Source organism: Lucilia cuprina, chromosome 3, assembly GCF_022045245.1.
Source record: "Lucilia cuprina isolate Lc7/37 chromosome 3, ASM2204524v1, whole genome shotgun sequence".
Taxonomy (NCBI): Eukaryota; Metazoa; Arthropoda; class Insecta; order Diptera; family Calliphoridae; genus Lucilia; species Lucilia cuprina.
Window position 1 is genome coordinate 49,266,853 of NC_060951.1, and position 16,727 is coordinate 49,283,579.

Genomic DNA, 16,727 nt, shown 5'->3' on the forward strand with positions numbered 1-16,727 from the left:
CTATAGACTAGACTATAGACTAGACTATAGACTAGACTATAGACTAGACTATAGACTAGACTATAGACTTGACTATAGACTAGACTACAGACTAGACTATAGACTAGATTATAAACCAGACTAGCTTTGTACCTAAATGTATAAAATTAAGCAAATGTACCTCACGTCTTTTATAGTTCTGTTAAAAATTTTTTAATCTTTGGTGTTTAACAGTTGAACGAATCCTAGAGTGTAAGCCATGTTAAATCCGTGATGATTGCAGTAAAATGACAATTATTTTTTCGAAAAAAGCCGCTTTTAATATCTTTAGAAGCTATAAACTTTTGCTGGGTTAGACAAAATATATACAAAAAAGCTTTTAGTTTAACTATTACATTTGTATTTGCCATTACACATATTCATGCAACACATACAACTATTAAATTATGTACACACGCACATGAACACTTCCGAAGCCCCAGCAGACTTTGGGGGACTTCAAACAATATTTTTGGATATAAAATTCATGTTCGATATATTGTATATTTTGTATTGCAAATAAAATATCAGTCGTCACTATAGTATCTCTAGCTAATAAAAAGACTAGTCAAGACCCTAGTAAGGAACTTATATAACGAACTGCAAGGAAGTGTATGTAACTCTGTAATTGGTAAGTTACACTTCTTAGCACACATGCATGTGCATTCTACATTCATTAATTTTCCTAAAATCAACTAAAAATTGCTTTATATTCATTTTTTTTCATCCTTAAATAGAGATGGAAAACAACTACTACATTTCTATGTACTCAGTGTCATAATGAATTCTATGGATTTTTTTTCGATTCTTGTTGAACTTCCTTTCAAGTTCCGGTTTATATTGCAGACATGGTCGGTCATCTGTAACATTTTGTTAAAACATTTATGCAACAAAATGAATAAAGTTTTTTTGTGTTAGTTTTACTTGTCTTCATTTATTTACCCCACTTTCGGGCTCCCTTCCTCCCTCGTCTGTGTTGTCATGACAAAAATGCTGTTGCATTGTATTACGTTTTTATTCCTACTTGTCAACGTAAAGTGTTACTTTCATTCTGTTTGTCTTTCAATGAAGAATATTTCTTTTTTTTTCTATTTTTTTTTTTTTTTTTTTTGTTAGTTTGTCGTCTTGATTTCTTGCAAAAATAAGAAAAAACAAATTATATGAGAGGATGAAAAAACAGAAAAGAAAACTCAAACTTAAGTCAGTTATAAAACATTTCAAAAATTTGTTAATGTGTTGTATGGTCTTCATAAATGAAAAACTATAAAAATGAATTAAATCAACTCGAAGAGTCTGTTGACATCTAATGATGCACAATGGGGAGGAATCAAAAAAATTTACACACATATTTTTATATTAGATAAATTTTATTAAAGAAAATGATCATTAAAATTTTCGTTAAAATTTCTGTTTATACAAATTTTTTTTGTAAATTTTATTTTAAACAAATATTTTTGAAAAAATTTATTTCTAAAGAAAATTTTTATTTAATTTTCTTTTTTATAAAATTTTCCTTAGATAATTTTCTTCTTTTAGAATTTTTTTTTTTTTTTTTTTTATATAAAACTTCTTTTAAATTTCTTTTTTAAAAATTATTCGTATAATTTTTTTTCGATTTAGAAAATGTTCGTTAATTTTTTTTTATATAAAATTATCATTAAAATTTTTGTTAGATTTTCTTTACGTAGAAAATTTTCGTTAAATTTTCTATTCATAAAAATTTTTTGTAAAATTTTACTTTTAAAGAAAATTTTTGTAAAATTTTATTTTTAAAGAAAATTTTTGTATAATTTTCTTTTTGTAGGAAATTTTCTTTGAATAGAAAAATTCTATTAAGTTTCTTTTTTAAGCAAGTATTCGTTTAATTTTGTTCTATTTAGAAAATGTTCATTAAAATTTTTTTTGTATTTGTTAAGAATTTTGTTTTATAAAAAATTATCGTAAACATTTTTTGTAGAAAATATCGTTAAATTTTTAATTAAATTTTCTTCTTATAAAAAAAATTCTTTTAAGTATTTCCTATAGAAGTTTAAGCTTTTTATAGAATAGTTTTGTTCGATTTTCTTTCTATAGAAATGTTTAGCTATTTTTTATAGAAAATTTATTTAATTTTTTTTCTGGAAAAATTTCGTAAAAGTTTTTGTTGATAAAAATCTTTTATTAAATTTTCCTTTTTTTCTTTTTTCTTTAGCGTTCCTTTTATATAAAATCGATATTTAAAGAAAGAATTCAAGATATCGTTTTATTTAAAGAAACATTTCTTATTGATTTCTACCCCCACTGTGCAGTTGATATGTGGTAGTTTGTACTAAATTAGAAACTAGTGATGATTCAGAACATTGTTATAGTTTGCTTTTTAGTGTCAATATTTAAGAACAAGTACAGAATTTGATTAAGAACAATTGTATTGTTTCAATAAAAGAATTTGGAGCATTTAAATTAAAGAATGAAATTATGGTTTCATAATTAATATTTATTAAAAATGTGAAACAAAATTTTCTGGAATTATAACTCAAATATATTTTCTTTAATCCAAATTCAAAGTAAAATATAAACTTTAATACGTTATCTTTTTGCTCTAAATATTTTCTTTTTTAAAATATGTTAAAAAAAGCAAAAAAAATATACTTGGTCACATTCTCTTTGCACAACATGTTTGTTTAACTTGGTTACGAAATTCTAAAAAAAAATCTAAAAAAAAATTCTAAAAACTAATTATGATAATGGCTTTAATGTCTAACTAAAAAACATTTCTTTGCATTTCTAAAGCTTATTTGATCGTGTACTCATATGACATAGAGAAATATTTATTTTTCCAAAACAAAACTAAAAAAAACTAAAATTTTCTAAATGTCACAAATAAGAATAAATTATGAGAATTATACAAACTGTATGAGACAAAAACGGCAACAAAAATAAACACAAATAGAAAATATGTCACTGAGCAATTAAATGTTGACATTTTGTGGTAAAATATAAGCTTAAATAACTTTACAGCATTTTGACAAATCAGAAGCAAGTAACTTTTCATTTATATACATACATGAAGAATTTAATAAGTTGTTACTAAAAATAAATAACAAAAATAACTAATCTTTAAGCAAAGAAAAGTTAAAAAAATCTTATAAATTTGATCCTAATCATTTTAATTGACCGAAAACATTTTCCCCTTTAACTCCTTAACTAATCAAATCAAATAACCTGTAATAAACTAAAAATTGGTTACACTACAAAAGATGAAAAGAAAAAGGTGTTGAAATCATATACTTTGTTATTTTGTGGTAGTAGGTGTGAAATCCCCTGAAGCAAATATTTATTTTATGGCAATAAGTCAGTAAAACACAAGTGTGCAGAGTAAAAAAAAACATAACAATTGTCTATAAAAAGAAATGACACATTATACTGCTGATACACCAGAAAAGAATTGGAGAAAAAAAAGAAAAAGGACAACTTTCAATGCCCTAAGGAATGCGTACTGAAAAAAGGACACATACAAATAAACCAACAAGGTGTAACGAAAGAACATGACAGGATAAGACAAAAACATGTGTAAGATATAAAATATATACAATCTACAATTAACTGTGACAGCAACAGAAAAGTATACAAACAAGACAAATGAAGCATGAAGTATGACTGGGGAAGACCTGCAGAAGGAAAATTAAACATGCTTAGTTAAAGCTTTTAAACTTAACTTCCATTAAAAAAGAGGTTTTTTATTTCTTTTTAAGCTTCATTATTATAGATTTTTATTTTTTTTAACAACTTTTAATAAAAAGAAATTTTGCTGGAATAAGTACCTTTAAATTTAAAGAAAATTATTGAGAAATGTTCTTTTTGAAACAAATTTTTGATAATTTTTCTTATTAAAAATTTCCTATAATCTTTCTTTTCCACAGAAAATTTTATTTCTTTTTTCGAAATTTTTTGATAAAATTTTGTTTTATGGAAATTTTTTGATAAATTTTCTTTTTTATAGGACTATTAAGGAAAAATCATTCTACTTTTTGCAAATTCCAAAATTAACATGTACACATACATATATTTCATATGGATTTCAATGTTGTTCGTACAAGTTTAAGGATTCAAACTTTTATGGTTTCCTTGGTTTGTAATTTTTTGGTATTTAATTCACATATGTGCTCCCACGCCCCTATTAAACTTTCAACCAATTTCCAATTTCACGTGAATGTTTGTCTAAAATTTTACGATTCAATATTTAATAGTTTCCAAGATATTACAAGTTTTGTTTTTTATTCATATGGGAAATACAACGCCCCTACAGTTAATCTGGTCAATATTCAAAAGTAAAAAAGAAAGCACCCTAATAAATTCCCATATAAACTAATTTTAGTTTTTTTTATAAGTGTCAAAATCCTACTACCAAAATTCTTCTTGCTAAAATAAAGAATTCTATGACTAATAGTTTCTCAGGTATACGAATTTATGTATTTGATAAATATGGGAGGTACTACGACTCCGATTGTCAATGCCACTGTATCTAGTATCTACCCTCCATTTAGCCTCCAAGTGTTCGTATGGATGTCGAAGTTATCCACACTATATTTGGGTATTCCAGCTGTGGCCTACAGTTCTTTCCAGACATGCGGAAAATTTGAAGAAAATCGGTCTAGTCGGTTAGCTGTATAAAGATTTCAAATAAACCCACGAGGCAAGAAAGATTCAGACTCAGATTCATTTTTATAAACATATGCATATAGATTTTCCATAAATTTTTTTAAATATTTTTTATTGAAAATCTTCTATAAATTTTAATTTTATAAAAAAATTTTCCACACATTTCATTTTATAAAAAATTTTTCATAAATTTTCATTTTATTAATAATTTTCCATAATTTTTGTATATACACATTTTCATAAATTTTCTTTTGATAAAAATTTTCCAATAAATTTTTATTGTACAGAAAATTTTTCATAAATTTTAATTTTACACAATATTTTCCGAAAAAAATTTATTTACAATAATTTTTAAAAAATTCGTTATTAGTAAATATTCTTTTCTAATAAAAGTTTCCATACATTTTATTTTTTAATAAATATTTCCATAAATTTTCTTTATAAATAAAACTTTCCATACATTTTCTTTTTAAAAATTTTTTTTAAATTTTCCAAAAATTGTTTTTTCATACAAAATTGTTGATACAATTTTTTTTTTATTAAAAATTATTTCATCCAAAAATTGTTTTTCATACAAAATTTTCGATACAATTTCTTTTTATAAAAAATTATGATATATATTTTCTATAAAAAGAAAATTTTCAATTTCAAATTTAAAGATTTAAATCCTTTTAACATCTGCAACATTTTACCTAAAAAACCAAAACAAATCCTAACAAAAAAATCACAAAACATGATGACAATGTCCTTTTGTTTTTTTACTACAATCATACAAACCGACCCACCCAATATTTAAGCATCGCAAACGCCTTCTAATAATCCCAACAATGTTTTACAGTTCAAATGTCTGACTTAAGGTTACAAATTTTTGAGATTTTTCTTCTTTAGACTTATAACGAAAAACCAAATAATTCACACATTGTTGTATGAATGAGTCTACATTTATCTCGTAAAATCATTCAGTGTTTAACCTAAGCCAAAGGATAGACACCTATACAACCACACACATACATTTGTATGTATGTATATAGAAAGATTAGATTTTATATAAATTAAGTGAATTTAACTCCTACTGGAGGATTGTATGAATTCTGGTGTGTATTTTTAACTAAAGTGCGGTAGCAGCCAGACATCTCATAAAAACTGCTGACTACTTATAATGTTTCACTTTTTTTGTTTTTGTTCTATAGTAATTTTATTTTATTTGTCTTGGGTCCCTTGGAGTATGTGTCACTAGAAATTACTATCCTGGGAATGTGTCTGTTTATAGTAGTTTACTTTTTTGTAGGAAATGAAAGTATAAAAAATTATAACAGCTAAAGGACAAAATAATATTTATTTAAACAATTGTAATGATATTTTGTTGTATTTTTTTTTTTTTTTTTTTTTTGAATATTTTATAGGTGTTTTCAAGTTGACAAGAGCAAATAAAATATGTGTGACAATACAAATTATGTTCATTAACAGAAGTGTATAGTATTTTATATATAATCAATTTTTTCAAACTACGAATTGTGTTTTGTGAGTTTATTATAATACAAGATAGTGAATTTGATTCGATTTACGCTAAAAAGTAAATTTAATAAAACAACAAGTAATTTGAATTTTTAAACTCTACTGGAACATTTCCTAAAATATTTGTTAAATTTTCTTTCTTTATATATTTTTTATAGAAATTTTACTTTTATAGAATATATCCATTAAATATTCGTTTGATAAGAAAAAGATTTTTTATTTTTTTTTTGGTAAAAAATTTTCCTTAAATGGAAAAAAATGTCGTTTTTTTTTTTCTTTTTATAGAAAATTTTCGATAAATTTCCTATTTATAAACCATATAAATTTTTCTTTTATATAAAAATTTCAGAAATTCTAATTATATTAAATATTTCGATGTATATTAATTGCAATAAACTTTCTATTTATAGAAATCTTTTTATTTTTAGAAAATTTCCCAAAAATTTCCTTTTAAACAAATTTTCGCAAAATTTCCCTTTTACACAATATTTTAGACAAATTTTTCCATTTGTACAAATTTTTAATTACATTTTATATACAAAACTTCCGATAAATGTTCTTTTATTGAAAATTTTTGATAACTTTTTCTTTTATAGAAAATTTTTAATAATAGATTTTTTTAAGTATTTTTTTTATTATTTAACTTCTTTATAAAAATTATCCAAAAAATCGTTCTTAGAATATTCTTGATAAATTGTAATTTAATAAAAATATTACAAACTTCCGGAAATTTAAATTTTTTCTTTTTAAATTCAGACATTTTCGATAAATTTTTTATAGATTTTTTTTTAATTTTCATTTTTAAAAATGTTGGTAAAATTTTTCTTTTTAAAAAATGTTCGTAAAATTTTTCTTTTTTAAAAATTTTTCATATCAAAAATTTTCATTTTATAGAAAGTTTTATATTTTCTGAACAAATTTTCTCTTGTTTCAAAATATTTAATTTTTTAAAAAATGCTTGTAAAATTTTTCACTTTAAAAAATTTTTAATTTATAGAAAAAAAATTTTTTTAGAATAGGTTTTCTCTTGCTTATAAATATTTAATAAAATATAAGGCGATTTAAATTCGAAAACAAACCTATAGTACAACAGATTTCGAAAATTGTAATACGATTTGTACTAAGATTATACTTACAATTGAATTTTATAAACTCTAGTTTAACAAAACTTAGATAAAAGTCACCAAAGTAAAATTCAATTAAACCATAAAAAAACACTCTTTTTAAGGTAAACTAAATTAGTGTATCAAGTTGGACTAAAATAATACCCAACAATTCTAAATTTTCTTTAAATAAATTTCAAATAAATTTTCATTATTTAATTGAAATTAAAACTAAAAATCATATGCATGTATATGTTACATTTTCCAATTGCAAACTATACTAGCATCAATGCACGTCTGTCAACAAGTATTTATTTAAATGAATTTAAATGAAACAACTCTTAACTTCACTTGAAATTCTACTCAGAAAGTCAATATTCATGTTATTTAAAACTTAAAATGCATACACGATGAGACAACAACGACAGACATTATGCTTCAGTTCTAGTCAAATGAATGGAAAAATCGAGATGAAATCAATAAAAGCTTTGCCATTTGAAGAGAATGGATAAAACATCATCAAGTAGAGTGTTGTTTTAAAAACGTTGCCAAAAAATATTTTAACAAAAACAAAAACAAACATCCTTCTAACTAATATTAAATATTTGTAACATAAAGGTTACCTGTCGATTTTCACTTATTAAATTTGGCTGAGAAATAAGAAAAAAGAGCTGCTGCATTTACTACAACAGACATAATCATTGATTTCTGTTGCCAGTTTAAAACGGTTGTATGTAAACAAAATGATGGTGGCTTGCAACGTTTATGGAACCTAAAGTAAATTTTCTAAACTAAACTAAAAAACACAAAAAATTTCATCATGTAATGCAAAGTAAAGTAAAGTTAAGCAACCTAAAGCAGTATAAAACAACTACAGTTACATCTAAAGTTGAATTCACTTTACCGTCTTTCTTTTATTGCAACTGCAAAGAGGCAACAGTAGAATGTATACTTCCCTAGAGAAAACAACATACACACACACTTTTACAACACACACTAAAACATACAAATAACCAAGATGAAAGTTCAAGTTACAGCTTATAAATGTTGCAAATAGATTTTTTTCCAATTTCATTCCCTGGCTTTACGATGTTGAAAGTATTTCTATATATTGCAGCAATGTGTGTCGTTGTTTGGAGTACTTTTTAGTATAATGAAAAGACGCGCCAATATTATTATGAGTATTTATTAGAAACGTGCTGTATCTCGATAAATATGCATTTATTATTATGATTATTATTAAACATATTTCAGTTCAGTTTCTTTATATTTTTTACATACAAGTATAGTGTGCTTTTTTTTTCTTGATGTCAATGATCGCTATCTGTAGAATATTGTATACAAGGATGTGGCTGCTACGTGTTATTTTCTGAATATGACTACAATGGTGGCAGATTTACAAGAAAAAAAGTTAAAAATCTTAAATAATTGGCAATTTGTGTATGAATAAAAGCACCTTGTTGATTGCAGTAACTAAATAGAATAAAATTATTTTTTTAATATTTTTTATATTTGTAAACAAATTTTTTAGTTTATTGAATATGTATTTAATTTAATTTTTTCCAAGCAAGTTTAAAAAATATTAAAGTTTAAGTAGAAAAAAATAAGAATTTTTAAAGAGATTAAACTAAGATTGCAGTTAAAATTAAAGCTGTAAGCTATGCTTTTTTAAACCTGCCATCAGATTAAGCTGAGCTTTAATAAAACAAGGATTAAAGTCAGCAAACTGAGGTTTAATAAAACGAAGAAAAAAGTTCACAAACTTAAGTTGAATAAACAACAAAACAAAAATATTTAGCTCTTATTAAAAAAGCTTTTACAAAAGTGAGATTAAGTAAAGTTTTGAAAAACCACGACTTAAATAGAAAAGCAATAAAGCTTAAATAAAATTAAGTTTAATTAAAACCATTAAACAAACTAAATTTAAACATCCTTAAAGTTTCTACAATAAAGATTTTATATAAATACTTTAACTGAGCTTTTAAAAAATCATAATTGAAGTCATTAACTGAACTTATAGCAAAGCATAGCAGAAAGTTTAAAGAAAACTAGAACAATGAAAAAAGTTTGAATTACGAAAACAAACTCACCTTTTCTTCCAAAACACTTTTAAAATAATTTTATATAAGTTAAAAGCTTACACCAGCTATGCCAAAGTACGACAATAAACTATGCTTTTTGAGAACTTCGATTGAGATTAACTAACGAAGCTTTTAAAAATAACACGATTTAAGTTAAAAAACTAAGTTTTTCTAAAGCCTTGAAAAGTCTAGGCTTTTTAAAGCCCAAGATTAACTTCGACTAGCGCAATAGATCTCTTACATTTAAACACTGATTCTCTTACACTTGTTTTAAATTCTTTAAAAATAATTTAACTTAAACTAATAAAATAACAACAAGTTAAATATACAAACTCTTTTTATCTGATCATCTAAAATCAACCGAAAAACGTTCTCATAAAAGTATATTTACATTTTTGTTGTCATTTTATCTTTCCCTTTTTAACTCTCTACCCATAACCAAGTTAAGTGAGAGAGTGTAGTTAAAGTCTCACTGACTTTTCATAACATAACAAAACATACATTCCTTTGAAAGGACATTCCATTAAAAGTCAGTCCAAAAAAAAAATAAAATCCACATACAACAATTTTATGTCTTTCCATCTTTCTGTGTGTCTCATCGTCAGTACGGTCAACAAACAACTGTCTGTTTGTTTTACAACCCTACTGAACTGAAATAATATTGCAAGTAAAAACAAATAAATAACAAATTCGTATTTTCAACTTGCATTCGTATTCGCACTTTTGTTTATACAGGATTCACATTCAGTTTCGTAATGTTGTGTTTCTTTTTTTATGCTGTAATAAAAACGGAAGGAAATGATAGTAAATAAAATACGGTTTGGCGCCTTCAACCTCTATGCAAATAAACTAGACAACGACGACTGACAAACTACATTTAAACACACAGAAATACTTACTCATACTTACATATATACTATAAGTTAAAAATACATCTACAAGTTTATTTTTATTTTAAACGTAACGTAGTAAAGTGCAAAATTGAACGTCACAAAGAGTTTAAGGGTGAATTCCATCTCTGTTACTGATAAAACTCTGAACTTAAATAAAAAGTGTTCAGAAAAAAATGAAATGGAAATACAGTTTATAAAAAAGTTTGAACACTATAAATGCGTGGCAATAACGTAAGAATCATATTAAATGCAACATGTTGTAACTGTCTAGTAAATGTACACTCTCTCAGTAGTTATGATAAAGTGATAAAATGATGTAAACAAATTCTTTAGTAAATAGGGAATATCCATGTCATGTCATAGAATAGAACATAAATATTTCAAATATAAGTAGATAGATACAAAAACATTCAAAATAAAATTGTAAAGATCGTTTTTATATTACGACTTTATGTTTTTTTTCAATTTATTGACATTATTGAAATAATATTTGACCAATCCGAATATATTAATTATCTCAAATAAGTAAAATATTGGTTTACAACAGTTCTAGTTCAGTTCTTGTTCGGTTCTAATTAAGTTCTAGTGCAGTTCTAGTGCAGTTCTAGTTCAGTTCTAGTTCAGTTCTAGCTCAATTCTAGTTCAGTTCTAGTTCAGTTCTAGTTCAGTTCTAGTTCAGTTCAGTTCTAGTTCAGTTCTAGTTCAGTTCTAGTTCAGTTCTAGTTCAGTTCTAGTTCAGTTCTAGTTCAGTTCTAGTTCAGTTCTAGTTCAGTTCTAGTTCAGTTCTAGTTCAGTTCTAGTTCAGTTCTAGTTCAGTTCTAGTTCAGTTCTAGTTCAGTTCTAGTTCAGTTCTAGTTCAGTTCTAGTTCAGTTCTAGTTAAATTTATTCGACATTTTCTTTTTCTTTAATATTTACACTTCTGCATCTTCTTTTTTTTAAAGAAATTTTTCCTTACAAAACGATATTTCGAAATGCGTGAGCTCGTAAAATGTCAAGGTATTTATGTTTGTGACTCAAAATTGTACGTGTCTTTTTTTCACAACATTTCTAAAAGTATTTCAGCTGATATCACGTTATTTTTTGAGTTGTGTGTCACTTTTCTGTTACAATTTCGTATTTCTTGTATTGTTAGAATATAAATAAACAGATTTGTCAAGTTATTTTCATGTATTTGCTTTTCTTAAGCCAATCGTCTGCTTATTTGCTGGATCCCTTTCGTTTATTTCCGCTGCGTTTGTGTAACTTCTAGGGGTCATACAGTGCCAAAGCACGTTTTATTAAGATTGATATAATTTAGTTTTTCTATACATTTTACATATAACTATATATTTATTTTCTCTTTGAGAGTATATTTATTATTTGCCAAAGTGAACTTGAAAATGTTACTTATTGAATTCAGTTAAGATATTTTTATTTTTGTAGGGTTAAAGATACACAAGTACGTGTTAACTGATATTGCAAATGTCGTAGAAGTAGTGACAAAGTGTATTTGTCTGTTGAAGTTTTCTTTTTTATTTTTGTTCACACAAATAATAAGTTCAAAGTTAGTTATTGAAATTAAATTTCTTTATATAGAAGGAAGTAGGTAATAGGTACTGATTTTAATAAATAATTTTGTTAAAGAAATTTTTAAAGCATACTTAGGACAATATTTAAAGAAAATATAAAACTATAAAATATATAAAGAACAATTTACATACATATTTAAACCATTCCTTTTTCTTATTAAAATTTAATTTTAAAATAAAAAACCTTTTTTTAATTATATTTTTTTTTTTGCCATTGACTAACAAAAACAATTTATAAAAAATGCCAGTACAATTAAACATTTAATTACAATAAAGTTCAATAATTTCCCATTTAAATATATGCATGTATGTATATATTGATATTTACAAACACTTCTACTCTACACAGTAGTAGAGCAGTGATATAAATACATTCATGCATATATAGTTGTAGTTCAAAGTAATCATTACAAATAATAATAAAAAACTATTTTCCCCCTTGCATTTTCTGTTCAACATATTTTGAAAACATTTCATTTTCATTAGTTGCAAACAGCACAATAACCGGGAAAAAAAGTTTTCTCTTCTTTTTTTCAAATAAATAAATTAAGCTGAAATATTTAGTTAAAACGGAAATTCCGACAAACATAAAATTCCTCTGCAGCAGACAAAAATAAATTCAATTTGCTAATATGCCTGCAGAAAAAAATAGAAGTAGAATTGTTGATTCCACATCGTGTGCAATATCTACTATAAATGAAATGATACTAGTGCCATCAATACTTAAAATTGCTATATTTTCCAACGACTCCATAGCGTTGTATATTTGTGCAACATCTATTCATATCCTATACAGATACATATATTTTTAATGAAAAGTTCTATAAGGCTTTTATTAAAACCCAAACAAACAAAGAAACGAATGTTTATATGAAAAATTTAAAGAGAGGGAAACATTTTTCGTGTATATGTATACAACACAAAATATTATTTAACAGTCCTACATATACAAAAGTCTAGATAAGGATGGTTCCAAATATATCAGTCATATTTTGAGTTTTTCTAAATTTGTTTATAACATAATTTTCTAATCAAACACTTTTCGCGATTCTAGGCGATTCTATAATTAGTTTTTCAACTTATATGATTATTCAAATAAAAGGAAATACATATACATAGATAAGTGGAAACATGAGATTATTTAATAATAATGTGAAATCAATGTCATTCTTTTAGTAAGAGAGCCAAACTATTAAACAAGTTTTCATACTTATACATTTAACTGTATATAAAACATTGAAAGCATTCGTATGTTTGATTAAATAGTTGGAAATGGCAACCAATTCTTTTAGACATGTCGGCACTATGCAACAAATGTTTTAAATTATGTAATGAGTATACAAAAACAAATCCTACAAAAAATACTCCCAAAATTTAACAGGTAGAATCCTGTAGTTTAAAAACTTCTATTTAAGAGTAGTTACTTTAAGATATGCAATAGTCAACTACTTCTGATCGATTAAATAAACAGCTGTTCGACAAAGTGTATATAAATACAAAGAATTTAGTTTGTATATTTTTGGCACGAATGTATACATAGTAATCGATAGTAGAAACAGTTGTCACTTTAGTTCCCCATTTGTAAGCTAGAGATGGAACAGCCATAACATAACTATTCCCTAGTGATCTATAGAGTATACTCTTAATAAAAATCTTTGGTGTAGAGACAGATCAAACAATAAACAAGTTATGTATTCGGCTGAGCCGAATCTTATATACTCTTTACCATAGAGTGCAAAACAAAAATATTCAGTACGTATTTTATTTCAAAAAATCAAATAAAAGTTCCATGTTATAGATTTGAATGTTTTTAATCAAAATACTTTTTAAAAATGAAAAAGTACTAAAAAGTAATCTTCTCTCACTTAAGTCAGGTTTTAGATTCAAAAATTTTATGTTTCTAGGTTTACAATTATTCAAAATACAAAAAGTACCAAAAAGTCCCGTTTTATATGTTTCTAGTACAGAAAATCAAAAAGTACCTTCAAAAAATGAAAAAGTACCTAATATATATAAGCTTAATTTTATATTTCTAGGTTCAATAGTATATAAAATTCAAAAAGTACCAAACAATCTCTATTGAATTCTTATCGTCTATTCCAGTCTCTACATACTTAATTTCATGTTTCTGGGTTTATTATTATAGATAACTCAAAAAGTACGTTTTGAAAAACGAAAAAGTACCAAAAAGTTCCCTTTTATGTGTTCTTACCTAATTCCGAATCTACATACTTAATTTTATGTTTCTAGGTTCAAAATTATATAAAATTCAAAAAGTACCTTTTGCAGAACGAAAAAGTACCAAACAATCTTCACTGATTTGTTCTTGTCTAATTAAAGCTCTATATACTTATTTCACATTTCTAGGTTCAATATTATAGAAAATTCAAAAAGTTCCTTTTAAAAAAGGATAAATAAATTCCCTTTTTTTAGTTCTCACATAATGCCGACATACTTAATTTCCTGTTTCTCTGTTCAATATTATAGATAATTCAAAAAGTACCATCTGTAGAACGAAAAAGTACCAAAAAATTCCTTTGATGTGTTTCTGTCTAATCCGGGCTGTACATATGTTTCTTATTTCATTATTATAGAAAACTCCTAGATTCAATATTAAAGAATATTCAAAAATTGCCTTTTGAAAAAGTGACAAAAAGTTCCTTTTTTTGGCTTCTTACTTAAGCCAGGCTCCACATAATTAATTTCATGTTTCTAGCCAATTACAACACACTAGAGCTGCTCTCGTTCTGCTACTCTTACTCTGCTACTCTTACTCTGCCTTGTTTTTATAAACAAGAGTGCAATAACAAAATTTACCGTATGATTATGTATTTTGTTTTTTGCAATTTCTCTCTGAGCATGAATAACAAATCTAAAATTTTGATGAAATTTTCAGAGATTGTCTCGGATTTTTAATCATATCTGCGTTATTTATGGACCGATTTTGCTGATTTTAAAAAGCGGTCTTCCCGAAAGCATATCCAACACAATTATTGAAGATTCGGATCTCGCCGATATCTAATGTCCTCTAAAAACTGATTTCAACAAACATACAGACAGAAGACTTCGCTATCTATAAGGATTCAGAATATATATACTTTATATATACCCTTCTCACGAAGGTGAAGGATATAAAAAGTACCAAAAAGTCCCCTTCAATCGGTTCTCAGTTAAACCGGGCTCTACATACTAAATTTCATCTTTCTATTTTAATATTATAGAAAAATTAAAAAATACATTTTGAATAACACAAAAGTACCAAAAAGAACCATTTTATATAACGGGTTTTAAATGCTTAATTTCATCTTTCTATTTTCAATATTAAAGAATACTCAAAAAGTACATTTTAAAAAACGAAAAAGTACTGAAAAAAATCCTAGAAAATTCAAAAACAACTTTTTAAAGAACAAAAAGAAAACAAAAAGTCCCCTAGCGAATTCAAAAATTATTTGTTCTTGCTTCATTTTCTTCTATAAACAAGCAAGTGCAAGAACAAAATTTACCATACGACAATGTGAGTTGGTGTTGTTTGTTTACTATTCATAACTCTGCATGCATTAACAATCTCAATAGAATATTCTAGTTTTTTTTTTTATGAAAGCTCTCACTTGTTTTATGAGAGTGTAATTATGTTTCAAATTTAAACTCACCTTTCTCTCAACAGCAAATCATGTTATGGCATGTCCATCAAATTTCTTCTAAAACACAATTTTTGCATATTATTAACACTAACACTTATTTTATATGTATATTAAAACACAAACACTTTTAATTGTCGATATAAAAAGGTTGACCCTCGCAACTAACAGAATTTTATCGAAAGAGATAAAGTTGCCAATGGATTTCATTATAACTATGAAAAAAATTGGCATTATTATATCAAATTCCAATAAAATATATTAGATATGTAGAGTCAACGTTTAACTTTAAATATTATTTATACATTTATTAAAAAAAAACACTTGTTTATTTACTTTTTTAAACGACATTTTATGATAACATTTATATTTATTTTGAAAGTATTAATTTTTTCATTATTATTATCAATTTTTATTTAAACTTAATTAATTTCAATATAATATTTAAAACTTTTTTTTTAATTCACTTAAAAACTTCTTTTACATACCGATGCTTAATTCTTACTGAATGAATGAAAGGGACAAAAGAACATCACATTGAGTAATGATTGATACGTGTTTACAAACGCATGTAAATATTATGACGTCACATATTGATCAGTAAAGAGAGAATAGAAAACAGGAAAAAAGTATTGGTTGCTGAGAATAACAACAATTAAGAGTTTATAAGCAAATGAAATAAAAATAGAGAATACAAAATAAAGAAGTGATATCACACTGCAAGCATTAGTTTTAATATTTTAGCGAATTTAAAAATAATAAAATTTTTCTACAGTCATTTTGAAAAAGTTTTATTTTTATACCTAATTTTCGAAATTAGTCTCTGTTAATAGAATATTTTTTACTCTTCACCTCTGTGAGATGTTTGTTATTCTGTTTATAATTTAAAAATATTAATTTTGTTACCTTACAAGATACAAATACAATTTGTAACTCCTTACGGGTCGAAGTCGGTTTTGTGATGTCAGTCTACGTAACCTCCTTTTTAGGTAAATTTGTTTTCAAATGCCTGCTTGTTTGTCTGTCCGTATGTATGTTGTAATTAATTTTCAGTACACCTATTAGACATGCGTTCGGGAAGAACGCTATTTAAAGTCAGCAAAATCTAAGACAACATTTGAAAATTTCATCAGAAATTATAATTTTTGGTGCATGCCGTATTTTGATATTAATAAACAACGACAACACACATAATCAAACGGTATATTTGCACTTGCAACACGTCAAACACGTGAAACTGTGTGTTTTTATAGACTTGAAACATGAAGAGAG

At 25.2% G+C, this 16,727-nt stretch overlaps 1 protein-coding gene across 6 annotated transcripts in view; it reads left to right on the forward strand.

Moving 5' to 3' along the window:
- The window catches only part of LOC111688560 (neurotrimin), a 69,149-nt gene that overhangs the window by 11,808 nt on the left and 40,614 nt on the right, over positions 1–16,727 (forward strand). The window lies entirely within an intron of this gene.